At 38.1% G+C, this 17306-nt stretch overlaps 1 protein-coding gene and 2 long non-coding RNA genes across 3 annotated transcripts in view; 1 reads left to right on the forward strand and 2 right to left on the reverse strand.

Moving 5' to 3' along the window:
• LOC117270842 (exostosin-1) overlaps window positions 1-17306 on the forward strand; it is a 418529-nt gene that overhangs the window by 201755 nt on the left and 199468 nt on the right. The window lies entirely within an intron of this gene.
• LOC117270845 (uncharacterized) lies at window positions 2687-6664 on the reverse strand. The gene is made up of 4 exons (XR_004502836.2): window positions 6559-6664; window positions 6346-6461; window positions 3123-3150; window positions 2687-2981 (listed from the first exon to the last, which is right to left on the reverse strand). It is a non-coding gene; the product is annotated as an uncharacterized LOC117270845 (long non-coding RNA).
• LOC117270843 (uncharacterized) lies at window positions 12307-14191 on the reverse strand. The gene is made up of 4 exons (XR_013493157.1): window positions 14066-14191; window positions 13701-13840; window positions 13297-13336; window positions 12307-12565 (listed from the first exon to the last, which is right to left on the reverse strand). It is a non-coding gene; the product is annotated as an uncharacterized LOC117270843 (long non-coding RNA).

Below are 17306 nucleotides of genomic sequence, written 5' to 3' on the forward strand. Positions count from 1 at the left end.
ACTCTGTTGTGCAATGCCAAGTTCTGTAGGAAGATGACAAGATGTTTAAGAATTTTCAAGCAGTATCTGATTCGACTCTGTTTCCAAATGTTGAGAAACATCCTGAACTTTAATTCCCCCAGTAGCTCCAGGATTTGTCTCTCTGAAGGGTTCAGTCCTGTCAACAGCCTTTATGTCTTAGCTCAAGGTTAAAAGTTGACCCAAAATATGATTTGACTGCCGAGGTTTTTAGTTAATATACCTGCAGTGTACTGTAGGCCTACTATGGCTGCGCTGTATTATACTAGTGACCGTTGATAAACCCAAGACAACCCACTTTAGATTAATTTCCTGCATCTGTGACACATGGGTTTGACCACTGCCCTGCCCCTGTAGGAGACTAGCTGCAGCCCTGAGTCTATTCAATCCAATGGGAAAATGTGAACATGAGTACAGATTATGACCGTGCCCTTCGCCCCATAGTCACTGAAGTAAATCTTGGACAAATTTTTCACAAGCAAACATTCTGACACTAAAATAGCATTTTTTCACACGCATAAATCAGGAGAAACTTTATACGAGACATGTTTCTGTTTCAGCAACATATTCTCACAAGATCTGGCAACAGCTGATGTGACCTTAAGTAGGATTTTCTGCTTCGAATCGACGCCATAACCTACGCTGTAGCTTGATGTGCACTAGAGGCTGACATTTTTTCGGGAGTCCCACGGGTCACGTGATTCCCGTGGGATTCCCACGGGATGGGAATCAGTTTCACTATTCTTCACGTGATTGGGACGAGATGGGAAAAAAAGTCAACGGGAGCGGGCAGGAGTGGGAATCATAATTAGGCCTGTCGTGATATGCGATGAGTCGGTTAATTGTATGGTAAATTAAAAGGGATTAATTGCCATATTCATGCGTGTTTGTTTTCCTCGTCTCTCTCCACCAAAGAGGACGACAAGAGTGTTCACTTCCGTGCATCGTCTGGCAGCCAGGTGAGTTGGTTCATTAGCGTAATGAACAGAGGGAAAGCTCTTGTCATGCATCTCCCCAGAAATGTAACTGCATGACGCGGCGACGCAGGCCTCCTGTCTATTTTTGTAAGCTTAAACCATTTCCCTCAGTGGAAACGAAGCTCTTCCAAGACAAAAAAGCCTCCACAAAATGTAATGGAACCCAATTTCGTAATGTTTGTTAAATGTCGCTGTAGTCCCTGGCTTCATATGAGTAGAGGAAAAGTCCGCTAGCCACTAGGCTGATGTATACAATGTAAAATACCATAGGCTTATGCTAATAATGTTAGCATGTTGTATTTGTGGGGAAAATGTGTCCAGATAAAGACAAGTGTTTGTCTGTGAATGCTGCGAGTTATAGTGAAGCTGATTTGTGTACTTGTGTTAGAAATTGTTGCTATTAAAGGGATACTAATGTTTTTTTTCAACCTGGACCCTATTTTTCAATCTACTTTTGTCTAAATGAGTGATAGGATGTTCAATATTTGGCATTTCTCCAGTACGAAGCTAGGACTGACCTGCCTGCAGCCCATAAGTGCGTGCTATATTAAATAATAGGGCACTCAGACAGCGTCAAACAACGTCAAATTACGTCCACTAAAAGTGCATTTATTTCACACAGATAGGCTCAGATGGTTAGTATAATTATCCGACAACGTAACGGAAAGGAGAAATGAATGTCTGTGTTTACCTTTAGCTGGATTCGGACATGTTCCTCTGCCTGTTGCTGCTCTCTCTCTCTCCTCGTCAGCTCTTGAATTTCAATGAGTTCTGCGTCCGTGTACGTCCATGTACTCCGTGTTCAAATAAATACGGGCAGTCATCATATTCAAATGGCTCATTCAGATCCAGTTGGTCAAAATCGGGTAAAAATTCGGACATGTTTGTTGTGGCAAGTCAAAACACTCACTCAGAGAATGAAAGTCTGGCTCTGAAATCTCACGTCTGGCGAGATTTGAGTTGTTGCAGGAAGTTACCGCTGGAGTGACCTTACAAACACAAGGAGTTACTCTGTTTGGAGTAGTCATGGCTGAATTTTCACCCAGTTTTGACCAACTGGATCTAGATGATCCATTTGAATTTGATAACCGCCCTATATATACCATTTCGTGTCATATTCTGTTGCAGAGTATCTTTGACTATACTTTGATGTTTGGTGTAGATGCCTCTGTGGAGGTTTGATGTAGTCATTAATTGATCATTACGCATCAGTCCCAAAAAAAAAGCTCCCTCAAAGGCCACAGTATAGTTCACACACTGAGTGGAGTAGAAGTATAAAGCTGCAGAAGTTGCAAAGAATGCAAACATGCCACTAAAGTACAAGTACCTGCATTTAAATGTACTTGGTTACATTCCACCACTGGTTGACAGGGAATAATTTATATCTGTAAAATGTTGTGCAAACAGTGTGAATAAAGCATTTGAGAGGAAACATTTAACATCCTTATTGGTGTGTTTAAAGGACTGTTGTCTTAGAAAATAGTATCATAATACATAATACTGACAATGCTCTAACTGTGCATGGCAGTATAACTGTATTTTTAATGACATTGACAAAGACACTTTTTAAATTGGATCTGTTACCTGATCTGTGTAATACTGTAAGGTCAGTATCAGCGTCAGTGCCAATCTGCCTTCTTATTGGTGCATTCTTTATATTCACTGAAATGAAAACACCAAGCACAGTTTGACTCTTTGTGTTGCAGTTTTATTCATCAGGAGAGTTTCAGGTAGCGTTTCATATTTTTAAAACCAATTGGAGCTGATGCCCAAATGATCTCTACATGATTTCTGCAAACCTAAAACTACCGGTGTGTTTGCTGATCCATTTGTTTCTTGCATTGCAAAGCTCAAAGCATTATATTTAGGGGTCAATGATTCCCCCAGCAGAGCATAGCTTATTAATATCACATCTGCAACTCCCAGGCCTGATAATCTGCAGGAGTTTGATCCTGGTCTCCTGCTTGCACCAAGGCAGGTCCATACCTTGACGTGAGAGGGAATTAAGATGCAGATTTGAGTTTGTGAAATCCTGGCTAATTGACCTCATTCACTATGCTTCTATAGATAATATATTTCTGTTTAATATTCACTTAAAAACAATTCAAACAAGTCATGAGCCCTTACTTTGCAGCCAACCTCAGGAATTTGCCGCCTAAACAGACAAGGAGATGAGAATGAAAAGACATTAGAACAATATCAAAGCATACATTATTGGATTTTTTTTAGTATTTAAATCGAAAAATGATAAATTAATTAAAAAAAACAGTTGAAATACATTTTTTTCTTTTTTTTTTAAACAATCGCTAGCATCCTTTTGTCTCATCTGTAGCCAGACACAATTAGGGACTGTTCTTTATTTATCAGAGGAGAGGGGTGGCTGGGGTGTGTCTTATTCTTTGTTTTTTTTGTACTGGTGTTTTTCATGTATACAGGCAATATGAATAACCTTATTTCTCTGTGGTTATATAAACAGCACATCCCGAATGTGAAAAACCTCCCCAAAACCTCATAAACGGCTTATTCATGACTCCATCACTTTTACAGTATACCATGCAGTTATGAAAGTATATTGTCAAAAATGCACACATTTAACAAGTTGTGCTGTGATTGACTGTGTGTTCCTCTTGGATGGAAAGCAAATGCTAGTGTCTGAAAGAATGATTTCATATTGAGTCTGCTTTGCCGTGTTTTAAGAGTTTGTGCATTGTTTGCATTTTAAATGTAGAATAAATTGGCTTGAAATCTATTAAAAAACTTGGGAAGAAGGCAATGAACAACCAAAGTAGAAATGACCACAAAAAAAGCAAGAAATTTAAAAAAAACTAAAAAAACAAGAACAAAAGGCAAAAAAAGAAAAACAAAGGAAAAAGAAAATAGTTATTTGTTATTAGTTCAAAACAAAAAACAAAAAGGAAAGTATATGTAGAGTGTATATATGTGTATATATATATATATATATATATATATATATATATATATATATATATATATATATATATATATATATATATATATATATATATACATATAAAAAATATATATATATATAATTATTTTGTAATCTAATTTCAAAACGTAATGAAAATAATTACCCGTTTATCGACCGGCCAATTTAATTGGCCGATTATAGCCATTAGAGAATAAAAGTCAGTCGGCCAACTTTTGGCTGTTTGACGCCGATGTTAACACTAATAAAATGCAGGGAATATGGTGTTTTACTTCGAAATGATGTCCTTGTGTTAGTTTTTGCACTATAACCTACCTCTGTTAAATTGGCAATAATAAGAAGAACTCTGGTACTGTGAACATACATGTGAAAGTCTTAATTCATATAGACTTTGCATGATTATTTTATTTCCCAGAGGTTTACTGCCTTTTTGCACATCATATTGTTGATTTATTTTGTGTTCAGATTGTTTATATGCTGCTTGTTCCACACAATTTCTGATAATAAAAGTATTTGAAAATAGTAAAATGTTCTTCCTTCAATTTATATCTTTGTAACGAGTGTTACAAGTGCCATCAAAAGCAGGTATTTCGGGGGGGGGGGGGGGGAGGTTAAATTGAGAAACGTAAAAATTTAATCGGCCGGTATATCAATTATCGGATTTTTTTATTCCATAATATCGGAATCGGCATCTTCTTTTTTTTTTGCAATTCGTGGGACATTTCTTACCAAGTTGCTCATTGCCTTTCCCACCATGTTTCTAAAAGAAATCACACCAATTTTCCCCAGGTTCAAAGGTGTAAATAGGTGTGACAGGTGTCTGTAAGCAGCACAAGCAAAGTGATGTCACTCCAGATTTCAAAGGGTTAAATCATCACACTAGGATGTTAAGCAGAAAATTTACTTTGTGGCTAACTGTGTGTTGCATGGTGTTGGTAGGGTTACTTTTAAAACGTAATTCATCACAGATTAGTGAAAACATGCCCTGAAATGTAATTTGTGATATATTCCATTAGATTACTCCAACTAGGTAATGTATTCTACAATTTTTGGATTACTTTTGGAATACTGAAGAATCATTTTGCTGAGCTCATTTGTCTGGGTCTCATATTTCCATGTTGAAAATACACATCAGTGTCCTGGGTGTGGATCTCCTCTGCAGTTGATGTGTGGCAGCTGCACTGCACACACTTTTAAAAACATCTGTTAATGCGATATGCCTGCCTCCTATGAACTTAACACCGTGTCTTAACACCAAGCGAGAATTGCTCTCTGTCCACACATTTCTGTTACATCATGTAAACAAACCACATGGGCTACCTATCAGCTGTGCACCCAACTGGAGGATGTAACCACTGAAAAGATGGGCAAGTAATTTATCCATCTATGTTTTCACCTTTAAAACAGAAAACACACATTTTATATTGTGATATTTGCAGATGATGTCATACAATACAGCCAAGAGCAGGTAGCCTGGCTTGTTTTTAGCGCTGGTCATGTACCAGAAACTTTCAGCCCCCTGGCCCTCCTCAAGCCAGCTGCCATCATAGTTGCATTTTTGAAGTTAAATAAGAAGGTGTTTAGGAAGCTTCATTTCAGCTTCCTTGATCAGCAGCTCTTCATCCATTGCAAAGCGTTAAAATCAAGCAACAGGAATCAGTAGAAACCAGGCATCTGATGTAAGTTCAGCTCAAAAGCTCGCGGCCATCATGGACATTCCAGTTGGAAACAGCACAGTTAAACTGATTTTGTTGCTGACGCTCACTCGTGTTGCATTCAGTTAGGACACAGTGTTAGAGCACATAAAACAAAAAAGTTTTCCTTTCAAGTAATCTCTTCTTAGAAACAGTAGTTATGTTCAGAATACCACAAATTTAAACTGTCTATGGAATACATTTTATTTTATTATTTTATTATATTATTTATATTATTTTAAATACGTAAACAGTTTATGTTTTCTTTTTTTTAATCTGTATTATTATTATTCTCTTAGTCCTCAACCTTGGTGATGTAGGTGTGTTGCGGTGTTATGGGTTTCAAAAAATCTATCCTAAGTTTAGGTAAATTGCTTGATAGCAATAGTAAAATATGTAAAACCCACTTATCAAACATTTACTGCTTATATGGGGAACTTTAAGTAAAGTAAAACCAGTACATGATGCTCTTATATTTTTCTGTATTATATCTTGTTAAAGTGTTAGTTTTGTGCTTTGTAACAAATACCACTGAGCTGCCAGTACTGAAAAATATATAGTAAAACACAGAACTTAAAACAAAAGCAAGTGAAGATTTCCAATCTATGTGAAGTGCCAGTAAACATCTCGTAGCAGTGCTTTGTTCAGCAGCTGCAACCCTGTTTGCTTAAAGTTAAAACTGAATATATGTTCAGTTGTGATTCACCTCCTTTCTTTGCTTTTCTCCAGAAGGATTTGAAACGTTTTGAGCCCCGACTGTCCACAGGTTCAGTCATGAAGACGACCAGCGTCAGCACCAGAAAGATCACAATACACCTCATCCTGAAAAATAAGAACACATCACAGCAGTCACATTCAGAATCAGCTCGCTTCATTAGACTTCATTAAAGCAATATGTATATAGAATTTTACTGCTTACCTTTCCACAGACTGAACGTAAGAGAGATCAAAGAGAGCAGTGTGAGATCTACAGGTGATGTGAACCTCTGAGCCTCACCGTTGAGGTACCTGCCTCTTTATAGGGACAGAGATCTATGAATTTTCTCAGACTACACTTTTAATTTAGTAATACTGTATTTTTCATTGTATTTTGCAACATCAAGCTGTTCAGACACATTGCAAAATATTGATCTAATCGCAATTTCCAATCCCACTTCTACAAATTTAAGGTTTTTGAGGTGTGCGAACGTGATGTTTGTCTTCTTTTAGACAACAGGCCAATTTAACTCTTACTAAATACATTTGAAAAACAGCCCTAATATGGTGGTAGACTGATTTTGACAGTCACACATATAAAAAAATGCAGGCTCGCTTGTTGGCATCATAGGATGGGTTCACAATTTTCCAAGTCCTAAAAGAATGGTCAGCTACCTGTATGTACAATGAAACAGGTTTTGGATATTGTAATTGTTCCTTCTGTCCACACTGGCTATTCAGATATCCCTTCCTAAAGTGACCAATGTTTCCTGGTGACCCAGTCACCAGAAAACATTGGTTGTGAACGTTTCTGCAAGCCAAGGATATGTTACATTTGAATGCTATTATGTAGTAGAAACATTGAAACTAACATGTAGTTTTGTTAAAGCACAAAAACCATTTGGTTATGGTTAGGAAAAGATCATGTTTGGATTTAAAATACCCAGTTTGAAAGGCACAATCCCAGCAGGGGAAGTAGTGCTGTGTTGGTAAAAAAACAGCAGCTTTTAATGGCACTGTCCCTGTGAATGGGTCGCATAAAACACCCATGTTTGGAGCCTAAAACGGCAATGGAAAACACTGACAGTTTGCTGGAAAACAGCCATGAGTGAAGCCTAAAAGCTAATGGAAACAACGCAATGACACATCACAACACAGCCGGTTTAGTTGTTTTTTGGTCTTGAACAGTGGTCTGCAGCTTGACAGCCATCTCGTCTAGTTGACACTCACCATCCCCCTCCACCTCCTGACGCCTGTACTGCGAAGCCAGTTCAGCTTCCCCAGGATATCTTCTCGTTATCAGGTTTGAGTAACCCTAACATTGGCCGTCTGGATAACGGCTACTACAAAACTGGTTATCAACTAGTTCAGTCAGCTCTGGGTTTTCCTATCCAGCCATGAGTGCGTTCATGTGAAAGAGGCAGGGGTGTCAATTACGAGCGACATCATCAGAACCATGAATGAAGTAGGCTACTTCATATCATATGAGATGAAACGGTACCCAAAGTGTGACTGCAAGACAGTAAAATGTCAGTGGCATTAGAAGTAAACGATACTGTGTAATCTATTAACTGAAACATAGAAATATTGAAAATACTATCCAAAAAGTCTGTGTCGTGTCGCGACATTAGTTTAGTTGGATGATGATAAACATGTCACATACAACACCATTAAGTAATGACAGACTGTTTCTGCTGCTGAAGTAAAGGGTATTAAATAATAACAATAGACAGGCCTACTCTTTTTTACTTGACACTCCGGACTTTTGTCCGTGGATACTTTTTTCTTCTGTGATCTGATTGGTCAGATGTTCAGCATAAGTTGCCACGATGATTTATCCTGATAGAGAACCAGCTTAGTGGTACTGAAAACTCAGCGTTAACCCTGAAGTTACCTCGCTAACTCCAAATCCTGCTTCGTAGTACTGGCCTCTGGTCATGTATTAAATCACTTTAGAAATGTTGATTCGTATGAAATGTGCCAATGTAAGGTATTCATGGGCCTGTGCGGAGACTTGCGTTACCATTTTATGAAGGTCAGCAAGAATGATCAAGGTCATACTGATACATCGAACAATATTGTCCTTATGTTTACATACCTGTTTGTTTCCGTGAGAATTTCAGCAGCATAGCTGGTATGTTGTTACTTTTGGACTTTTTCATAACAATGGTCCTAACCATTTAGAAACTGGATTTACAGTGTATTGCCTGTAAAGGAATGACTCTCTATACCTGGATTATGTTCCGATATTTTATTTTATTTTTTTCACATTACACTTACAACGTCAGAATATTCTTACATAAAATTCTTCGAAGAGTTGAAAGGTCATTGCTCTCTAAAAAGGTTTACTTGCATTATTATGACATTGTATTATCATTCTATCAGTGGCATAAAATTGTCTTAAATGGTTATTGGTCATTCCACGAAATCAGTGCCTTTTCAACTTTGAAAACTTGAAATTTAATTTAGATTTAATTGCTATTTTTTTAAGTAGTTAAAGGCAGTTAAAAGTTACAAGAAATTGTATTGTGCCATCTCAGGCTGTGGAATTTCATATTTTGTACAGTTTTGACAGTTGTTCTATTTAATGTTGTGATAGTTTTGTCAACCCTGTTACTGACCTAAGTATGAATATATCTAATATTCCTAGTTATAAATATGCAGTTATGTCAAATCTGGAATGTACCATTATTTTGCAAATTTTTTTTTTTTTTTTTTTTTTTTTTATAGCGTAACAGGGTTGACATGAAATCAGGGGAAACTGATAAATTGATACTTATTAAAAAAAAAAAATGTTTTTACCAAAATTACTGTTTAATAAAAAGATCAGTTTTAAAACAACATGTTAATGTGAACATTTTAACATTATGCCTACATTTTATGAATGAAAAGTCTTGCTGAAGTACAATACTAATGGCAAGGGACAGGCCAAAAACCTCGCCCCTCATCAGCATAAAAGTTAATTTAATAATTTAAAATAATGTCATATTTAGGACAGAAGACAAAGTAATGTTGTGATTAAATTACATAATTATTGTTATGGAGATTTTATGACTTGGGACCCCAAATTCACCGAATCCCAAGATCCTTATAACATTTTTTATTCCAATTATTTCGGGAATTAAATATCATCCAACAGCAGTAGTTATTGTGTCCTTGTATGTAGCCTCTTTGTGGTTTGCACAACCATATCAGGCCAACCTTTTCCTCTGGCACATGGTCTAAGTGATGTGAGCCTGATAGATGACCCTCAATTTGTGAAAAAATACATTCCCAAGTTAATGTGACACTTGAATCAGTCTGAGCTCAACAAATAAAGTGGCCATTTTAAGTTCCACAGAACTTGAGCAACAGCTCACATTTAGTGATAGGGGCTTCATTACAACAAATCATTTGAAAAGAAAACTGACATGAAGTTTTGGCAGCGAAAGTAAGGATTTTTTAGAAGAAACTTAGTAACTGTTGGCATCTAAAGTTAGTTGTAAGTGCACATGACTACACAGCTTGAATACCAGCAGGTGTTTTCACTTATGTTGCCTAATTAGACCTCTTCTCCAGACAGTGTGGGCAGCGTCACCTCCCTCACCCCTCCGTTGGTTTTGTTGCACCTGTTGGGGTGGCACCACTTACCCTGCTATCAGTCTTAAGCCCTATTCGGATGGGATTAGTTTTACATAGGTACGTGGGGTAAAGTAATAATTGCCAGAGATTTTAGTCCTGTCCGAATGTGCCATAATCATTACCGCACAATGTCATTAAAGATTACCGCGACTTTTACCTTCTGTAAATGCTCCCGGAAAATTACCTCAGGTAATACTAATCCCGTGCAAATAGTGCTTTATAAGTATACAGAGTAGGGGTGTAACGGTACACAAAAATCTCGGTTCGGTACGTACCTTGGTACACAAGTCACGGTTCGGTTTTTTTCGGTACAGTAATGAAAAAAATAGACAACTATTAAATATCTTTTACTTATTGGTAACCTTATTAAAACATACCACCACAGCAGTTAACTGTTTTTACACATTTTTTGAATGAAACAAATATATATAAAATCCTGCTTTTTCACATTGTTTGAATGAAAATAGAAATATAAAAGTGAAAAATAAAATCCTGCTGTTTTTTTAACACATTTTTGAATGAAAAATATAAATATACATTTCTGCTTTAACAGTTTTACTCAGTTAAAATAAAAAGTATAGTGCAGCTGGTCAGCTTTAAAGCCTGCTCAGATTCAGTTTTACTAGGAACTTACTTAGCTTTCCCACTTTGTTAAAGTGCAGTAAACAAAACATGCTTATATCTAAAGTGCAGCTTAAACAATTTTACTCAACTCCAATGGCGTTGGTTATTTCTTTAGCGCGACGGTCAGGGAAACGCTCTTTCTTTTTAAACGACGACGATATCGTAGTTTGCACCAGATTGCTTTTTCTAGTCGTGCCGGTTAACGTTCAAACTCGGGTGGTGTCGCTTTAGATGCGTTAGCATGTTAGACGTGTTTCCAAGTACATACCCGACCGCTGTTCTGCAGTGTCGGCACACTGCTTTTGTCTTGTTCACTTGTTTATTTCCATCTTTGTATTTTACCCTGAAACCAAAGTGTTCCCAAACGGAGGACTTAAGGTTTGCAGGTGGGTCTAAAGGTTCATCAGGATCACTTGCCATGTTGTCAAAATGCGAGAATGCGCTGCACAAAGTGAAAGCGGAGATTTACGGGACTCGGTCCGTCACTCAATTATGTCCGTCGGGGAACTAGATATTTTAAATGGTTCAGTTCGCAAAAACGGAATTAAAATAAAACAAAATAAAATAAAATAATATCCTGCGCCCAATAATTTGGTACAGGGTCGAGCCGAACCGAAAGTCACGTACCGAACGGTTCGACACAAATACATGTACCTTTACGGCCCTAATACAGAGTTTTAGTGACATCATTTTCCCTTTCTTACATGATCCTCTTGAGACCCTGTGTCCTCATGTGTGGACATCACATGAGGACATAGGGTCTCAAGAGGATCATGTGTCCTCATGTGTGGACATTACATTTTGGGGTTAACTTGATCTTATACTTTGTTCTGATTAACTTAGACCTGCTGTCCTCATTAATGGACACTATTTTGTGCCATCTTATGGTAGTCCGACCACAACACACTAAACCATGTAAAAACAAAATGGCAGCCATCTCTGCCAAGTCAGTCTGTAGCCGATCCCACACAAAAGTGGACAAGGTCCAAAACCTGATCACATTTTATGGTTGAAACTATTATTTATGATTATTAATGTTTGTAGTTTGATACAGCAACACATTTAACCAGTATTAGTGACAGTTATAAGCTAAGACGCTGCTAATTAGAAACCGCTTGTGTGAAGACATTTAGACGTTATTATCGTCTCATTTGAGGACATTGGGACTTTATGATCATTGACAATGTTGACAATGTGGTAAGGTTTTTATTCGTATTAATTGGGTCCTACTGATCCCAAATAGCTAGAAAAAAATAAAAAATGCTTACTGAACAAAATATCTGGTCTCAGCAGGTTAAAAATAACACTTACAAAATAACAGTCCTTCGATCACATGTGCTTGGTCACTGCTGAGTGGAAAATTGTGAATTCACCCCTTTTGACCACATTGTGATTAAAATGAATCTTTGTAATTGGGAATGATTGAAGTAGCAGTAAATATTTTGGCTGATTTCTATATTTTAAAAAATCCAAATGTAAAAACCTTTTTTTTTTTTTTTTTGACAAAAGCATCAACTGTGCTTCTTCTCTTAAATCCAAAGACTTGTGCTGCTTAATAAGAGACACAAGCTCACTCAAAGTGATTGTTTTATAAACTCATTCCACCAAACACACATTGTTTTAAACATCTATTCTACCAAAGTTATGTAAATATTTACCTAGGACTGTATATATTATAATGGACAATCTTAATATAAGTCACTTGCAAAAAACTACAAAGCAGACATGGCCTTTTACACAACTTTATTCAGCAGGGCAGCTTGCAATATTTAGCAATGTTAAATGTTTAAAACCAAATTGTGGCTGTGCCAAAAATAACTACATCTGAAGTAGTTTATACAAACTCCACAACAGGTTTGTTAACTCATGTTTTTGTTTCTTGGTTTGCAAAGCAGAGCGCTGTGGCTCAGGTCTTCCCTTCGAATGAACAGATTCATTTCTGCCAGTATGGCGGAGTTCCATTGTCCACTACGTTTCCTCCACCCCTAGTTAAAGAGAGGAATCAAAGAATTTAATAAGTGGATAACCTCGCAATATTTTTTCAAGCGATAGTTACAGAATTCCACTGATTCCAGTTTCTTGAATAAATCTGCTTTACTTCCCGGTACACTCTAAAAAAAAAACGTAACACTGCAACTTAATTTATGAAGTTGGTTAAAAACAAAACATTTTTAGACATTTTTGAATAGGATAGAATTAAAATAGATAAGTTGGAATATCTTAAGCAGACTTATTTGACCACTAAATGTCACCACAACTTTTGGATAAATATTAAGTTGTTCAACTTAATTATTTCAATGTCAAAGCAAATCACATTAGTTCTAAATAATTGAGTTTGTCAGATTATAAGATACTCATAGGATTGACTCAATAATGCCAATGTTGGAACTACATAAAAAGATGCATGCAAACTGTTATCTTGTGTTTTTTAAGCTAAACCAGTGGATTCTTTTTTAGAGTGTAAATCATTGTGAATTTAACAACAGTGGTTTTTAAATAGTTGGATATAATAAGGTATGTAAAGATGTCTCGGTGAAATAGTGATGGGTATGTCTCACTGCCATTTAGTAGGTCAATTGAATCAGTTAGTGAGAGTAATCACATAAACCAGGTGAACTGGTAATAGATAATTACACACTCTTCTTGAATTTGTTGTGAGGTTTAAAGTTTTTTTTTTTTAACTCACTGATATCAGTAAGTAATAGTCAGTGCTTACCCTTGATCCATCTTGCGCTGCTTAGACAAGGCTCTGTGTTCTAAACAGACAAAAAGATGTAATTGATGTAACATAATTATATTATCTTGTTATCACAGTCTATGAATTTATTCATATTGGAATGTTTGAAATAATAAGCAACACAGAAGCTCTCTTCACTTATGGTTAGGGTTAGTGCTTTGCAGTAAACACAGCTGAGATGCAAGGACTAAAGAAAGACTTAGCATATATTGGAGCTGTAGTTGTATATATTTATGCATAATTTATACCAGATTGTTGTTGATGTCAGGTTAGGGTTACGCTAATAGAAAACATAGTGCAGAGCAAATTATGTTCTCTATTAGCCTAATGAGGAAGTGAGGCCTATCTGTTGAAGTTAACACAGATGCACACTTGTGATTTACCTCTCCATCCCTGCCTGGCACCCCTGAATATAGCCTTGGCCCCTCTCCAGAAAGATTTTATGTGTCTAAAAAAACACTCCCCGGGTTCGGCCATGAGGACGACCAGCGACAGCACCAGAAAGATCATAACAAACTTCATCCTGAAAAGCAAAACACATCTAGATAAGATAGCTAGATAAGATAGATAGCTAGATAGGTAGGTAGGTAGGTAGGTAGGTAGGTAGACAGATAGACAGGTAGACAGATAGATAGACAGATAGACAATGTAACAAGACTACATGTCGTAATATTTCTAAAATGTCAATTGATATAACTTATCCTAATGACTTTGCATTAAGTAAAGCAAAATGAAATATTAACTTTACCTTCCGACAGACTGATAGTCAAAAGACTGTTGTCAAGTTGCAGCTGTGGTCTCAGTAGTTGATGTGAATTGTTGTACCCCACAGTTGTGATATAAGATCATTTCAAGTGGGTGGGACAAACGTCACTTTCTCAGTATTAGTGTGAAACAGCCTATTACTGTATGATTTATTTCACCATATTCTTCAAGCCACAAAACAGTGGTTAGATTCAAAATCAACTTCCCTATATGAGGATACTTTGTCAACTGAACAAACTGGTTTTTACATTGCTTTGATATTATTGTTATGCTGGTGCACACAGGGTCGTGTCATGGTCCAAAAAATGAATCCATAGTTTACACAGACAAAGTACACTGATTCTACTCCTGGAGACAGAATTGTGCTATTTAGATAAAGCTGACTTGACATTTTTATGCCTCCACGCTGATAACAGCCAGAGGCATCATGTTTTTGGTTTGTCTGTTCCATTTCTTTGAACGTGATATCTTGGGAACACCTTCTCTTCTAATTTGGCACAAACATCAACTTGGACTTGGATGAACTGATTAGAGTTTGGTGGTCAAAGGTCAAGGTCACTGTGACCTCAGAAAACATGTTTTTGGTCATAACTCAAGAAATCATCAACTAATTCTACTAATTCAACTACTCAACTAATCATACATGTCAATATAGTGATAATTTCTATTTTGCCAAAAAATAAACCTAATATCTCTTATTAAATTATTAAATTCCTCCAAAATCTTCACTGTATTAGTCTGGACGGACATGGATGTAAACAGCAGCTTGACTAATTGGCAGAAGCATACAACCACAAGGTGGTAATTGTGGTTTCAGCACATTTTTGCTCGGTAAAATAATTTAAAAAAAAAAAAAAATATGGAGGTGGCACGGTGGTGCAGTGGTTAGCATTGCTACTTCGAACCCGGACTGTGGGTGTTCGAACCTCAGGGTGGGGGAGCCCTTCTGTGTGGAGTTTGCATGTTCTTTCTGTGTCAGCGTGGGTTTTCTCTGGGTACTCCAGCTTCCTCCCACAGTCCAAAAACATGCAGGTTAATTAGTGACTCTAAATTGACCGTAGGTGTGAGTGTGAATGGTTGTCTGTCGCTCTGGCCTCTAGTTTCGCAGACCGGGCGAGGGGTGTGGCCAGGCGGATTTTGCAAGTTTGACACACCGTGCGCGCTGGCACAGCTACTCCTCTTTCCCACCTCAGTCCCTCCTACCTGTGCAAGTCGGAAAGAGGGAGGAGAGAAGGCAGGGAGTGGGTTTTACACAGCCCATTCACAGCCCATTCTCATTCACATCACACCAATCAAGTGAGCCCCTCTCCTCAGCCTTAAATGCGCTGCGCGAAGGCGTAATGAGAGTTTACTCAATTCGCCATGAGAGCAGCAGCGTCAGACGGCCAAACTTCTACCAGGAGGAAACTGATGTTTTGGTCCGGGAGGTCTGCTCGCAGTGTCCGAATATGCGGAACTGCGAGCAGACCTCCACGGGCTGATGAGGCAAAGGTAGCCTGGGAGGAGGTCACCACAATTGTAAATCAGTGTTGCGTTTCTCTCGTGCGCGCGCGCTCTCTCTCTCTCTCGCAGTCTCACTCTGTTTCTTTTCTTTTGACTTTTCTAAGATGACAGATGCTGAATATATACTCCCTATCTGATGCTGTGGCTGTTTGTGGTTGGCTGAGAGGGATGTGAACTCATTAGTTTGCAGCTGTGTTAATCAAATCAGGTTGGGTTTCCATTACGCGTGCCAAACGTGCCAAACGTGCCAAACGGTGCCAATCCCCTTTGATCTGACATCACATGTGACGGGACAGTCGATATAGAGATACATTTATGTGCTGATTGCAGATAGTTGCATTGAATAGTGTTTTTTTGGCTATTTATTGCATCGTTAATGGGCCTGACATTCTGAAAACCTGCCTGTGAGGTTTTGGTGATGTGTGCGCACTGTCAGCCAAACTTCCACTTACACCAGCTGCGCTCCACCTGCGCTGACAGTAGACCTGGTTTCAGCTGGCGAGCTTTTAGCGCACCTTCAGCGAAGCCTTTTGGCTCCAAACTGTCACTGCGCCAAGCTGGTTCTGTTAACACCTCCCCCTGCTGCATCGCCACACCCATCTCAGCGTACCTCGGTCTGCCAAACTACCAAACTGAGCGTGCCTCAGGTTGCGCTGCTCGAAACTAGCTCTGCATGGGGATCGCCACCCTGCACTGTGATGGGAAACTAGAGGACTATATGTATGTATGTAATAGTCTGGTGACCTGTCCAGGGTGTACCCTGCCTCTCATCCAAGGTGGGCTGGGATAGGACTGGCTGGGACCCCTAACAGGCTAAGCAGTTATGGAAAATGAATGAATGATTGAAAAAAAACCTGGAAACACCAATTAAAGGTTCATACTTGTATTTAGTTTTCACCCTCTGTCTTAAACACCTTTTTAGTGCCCCTACTGAGAATGCCCAGTTTGCTCTGATTGGTCAGGGTTTCCAGGTCTCTGCACCGTCACTGCAGCCAGGGAATTACTGTAAATCAGTACAGCTGCACTTTTTACTGTGAAAAATCAAAGCTTCTAAACCAAAGTTTTCACAACAAGACATGTTCAAGCAGGAGCATTATCCAACATTGGAGAGAAATCAACAGCATCACCAGCCAAGAGTACATGTTTCCCTGATGTGAGCATGTAGCTACATGTAGCAATGTAGGCTACATAATGTAAACACTTGCAGTAGCGTGCCTGGAGCACATGATCATATGACAGATGGGTCAAGATCAGTCTTATAAATAAAGGAAAATATTTGGAAAAAAGTGTATGGAGAATGGTCTAAAGCTTGAGGTTGTTGTTTGCCGTGTTAACTTTCACATACATTAAGCTCATTATTTGAAAATTTTTGCCATGTTTATTATGAACACCTGACACTGTAACATTATAAATATGACAAAAAATTAAAAAGCGTTATAGGACCCCTTTAGAGGTTGACAGTGGTACTACATTTATTCATGCATGTTTTCAAAGCAGTGCTTTTGTTCCTGACTGATGTTTGCAATAGGATATCGAGTCATTACATTTATTTGGCAGCAATTTACAGTTATCCTACCCACATCACGAGCAATTCAGGATTTTGGTGTCTTGCTCAAGGACACTTCGACATGGTGACAGGTAGAGCTGCGGAACAAATCACGAACCCTACAATTAACAGCCACTTAACAGTGGATTGGAACTAAACAAATACATTATTCACT

This window comes from Epinephelus lanceolatus, chromosome 13, assembly GCF_041903045.1.
Source record: "Epinephelus lanceolatus isolate andai-2023 chromosome 13, ASM4190304v1, whole genome shotgun sequence".
NCBI classification, from domain to species: domain Eukaryota; kingdom Metazoa; phylum Chordata; class Actinopteri; order Perciformes; family Serranidae; genus Epinephelus; species Epinephelus lanceolatus.